This window comes from Salvelinus sp. IW2-2015, linkage group LG31 (genome assembly GCF_002910315.2).
Source record: "Salvelinus sp. IW2-2015 linkage group LG31, ASM291031v2, whole genome shotgun sequence".
Taxonomy (NCBI): domain Eukaryota; kingdom Metazoa; phylum Chordata; class Actinopteri; order Salmoniformes; family Salmonidae; genus Salvelinus; species Salvelinus sp. IW2-2015.
Genome location: NC_036870.1, coordinates 25,791,132 through 25,793,643, shown reverse-complemented (window position 1 = coordinate 25,793,643; position 2,512 = coordinate 25,791,132). Strand labels below are relative to the sequence as shown.

General features: G+C 44.4%; 1 protein-coding gene across 1 annotated transcript in view; it reads left to right on the top strand.

Annotated features, from left to right (window-relative positions):
• Positions 1-200: 200 nt before the first annotated feature.
• Positions 201-2,512, top strand: part of LOC111955772 (tubulointerstitial nephritis antigen-like) — a 35,975-nt gene continuing 33,663 nt past the window's right edge. The window contains exon 1 of the mRNA XM_023976086.2: positions 201-407. The gene's annotated coding sequence lies outside the window, so the exon portion shown is untranslated. The remainder of the gene's footprint in view (positions 408-2,512) is intronic.

Sequence of the window (2,512 nt, the reverse complement as noted above, 5' to 3'; positions counted from 1 at the left end):
GGCAGAGAGAAGAGAGATGGCAGAGGGAGAGAGAGAGAGAGAGATCGAGAGAGCAGAGAGAAGAGAGGTGAAGGGGTGGGGTGGAGAGGAGAGGGGAGAGGATGAAGGAGAGGGAGGAGAGACTGGCTTCGTTGTCATAGTGGGCTAGTATATTAGCAATCTGTGGCTCAAGGCTGACTATGTTAGTGGCTTCTACGCTTTTATGTGAGAAAGAGAGCGAGAGCGAGGAGTGAGTTGTAGAGAAAAGAGGGACAGTTTCTCGTACGTCTGGTGAAGTGAGTGTACTGAGAAGGAGAGAGCAGCAGGAGAGAATTTCAAGCTTGTCACAGGGCTGTGTATAGTTTGTTCCATTGGATATCAAAGCAACAAGAGGGAGAGAGATTTGTCCCAGAACAACACGTAGGAAGGTAAAGATACCTTTATTGAACTCATTCCGCCTGTTGCGAGTAACTCTTTTCTAACGTCCACTCTGATTGCCTCTGTCTCTCGTTCATGTGCCTAGATACCACGGCAGTGTGCAGGTTTCAGGCATAATCTATTGTTTCTGGCACAAATATTTACAGCTTGGCTCTGTGGATTAGGTTTGCGAGTATGTTTTGGACGGTAAGTGTTACGAAATAATTGTATGTTTAGCGAATCTAGGTTGGAACTTCGCTTTGCTATGACCTCAGTGTTTATGATGAGTGTATGCTGTAACAAGCCATTTTTGTTCAGTTAGTACAGGTTTCCTATCCAGAATTTCTCGTGGGTAGTTTGTATCCAATGTGTGGATTGGTCAGACGGACAATGGAGATACAGTATCGTACACACACCATATAATTACTATCCATCTGAAGATTTGTGAATATGTGGCCCTGGACATAGTGTCACAGTAAATGTCTGAAGAAGTAGTCGAGTACAGATGTTATGTATCTATACATTCTATGATTACTGGTTACACTTTTGATCTTTTGGACTGTGTGCTCCGTGCGCAGCTTGAGTTTTGATGGGTCTTTGCTTATTGAAGGCGCACCGTTAGTGAAATAAAAAATTGTGCTGGGGGGGGGGGGGGGGGGGGGGGGAGCAGCAGCTATCGCGTCTACAGTAGCTATGCAGCACTGTGCCATTTGTAATGATCTGAGGCGCTCTCCGTGCCAGAGCTGGACAGACTGGACCTCGCTCAGAACGATTGTCATATTCACAGGCGATTAGATACACAGACGAATGGCTGTCATGCTGAGCAGAGGCAGATTTGATTAGCAAGGTGAGACCTCAGCAGTACATATATTGTATTCGTTTCGTTATCCTCATACCATAGGTTTACGATCAATTAGGCTGTCAGTTTACAGATCATTTGGTTTTGATCCATAGGTTTACTGATATTAGTTTAACTGATCATTAGATTAGCTGATCAATAGGTTTACTGATCAATAGTATTACTGATCTATAGGTATACTTTGTGCTATTTGAGATCAATAATGGACAGTATTTGCTGCTATTTGCCACCCATACAGGCCCGTTTTCCTTAAAATTATATATTTTTTTGTTGCCTTTTCTCCTCAGACCGCCTCTTCTCTCTCTGAGTTGGTCATTGTCTTCCCAATGTTTCTAACAGATCATGTAGGGAAACATGTGAATATTTGCCTTAGATATGGTCATTCTGTCACATGTCCATTTACAGTACATGAGGTTGACCTGTGATTTGTTGATGGTGACTGATGGTGGTGTGATGGTGATGGGCTGATGGTTTGTCTGTGTGTGCTTGTGTGTGTGTGTTAGTTGTTGATGGTTTTGATGGTAGTTTGGTGAGTGTGTTTTGATGGTGCTTTGTGATGGTGGTTTGTGGATTGGTGATGGTGATGGTGATAGTTTTATGGTGATGGTATTGATGGTGTTGATGATGGTGTTGATGGTAGTTGGTGATGGTGTTTGATGTGGTTTGTGATGGTGATGGTGGTGATGATGTTTATTGGTGATCGTTGTATGGGTCCGGTTGATGATGGTGTTGATGGTAGTTGGTGAGGTGTTGATGGTGGTGCGTGAGGTGTTTAGGTTGGTGATTGATGAGTGTTGGTGGTTGGTGATGGTGATGATGTTATTGGTGATGGTGGTTGGATGGATAGGGTGTTGAATGGTAGTTGGTGATGGTGGTTGGTGATGGGTGGGTTGGTGATGGTGAGTTGCGTGATGATTGTGTTTGGTGGTTGGTGATGGTGTCGAATTGGTAGTTGGTGATGGTGGTTTGTGATGGTGATTGGTGATGGTGGTTGGTGATGGTGTTGTTGGTGCGTTGGATGATGGTGTCGATGGTAGTTGTGATGGTGTTTCGGGGCTGATGGTTTTGTTCCTGTGTTGTGCTTGTGTGGTGTGTTGTTGTAGTTGGTGATGTTGTGATGTGGTTGATGAATGTGTTGATGGTAGTTGTGATGGTGTTGATTGTGGTTTGTGAATCCGGTGATGGTGAATGCATGTGTATTGGTGATGGTGCGTGCGTTGATGGTATTGATCGGTAAGTTGGGTGGCTGGTGGTTGG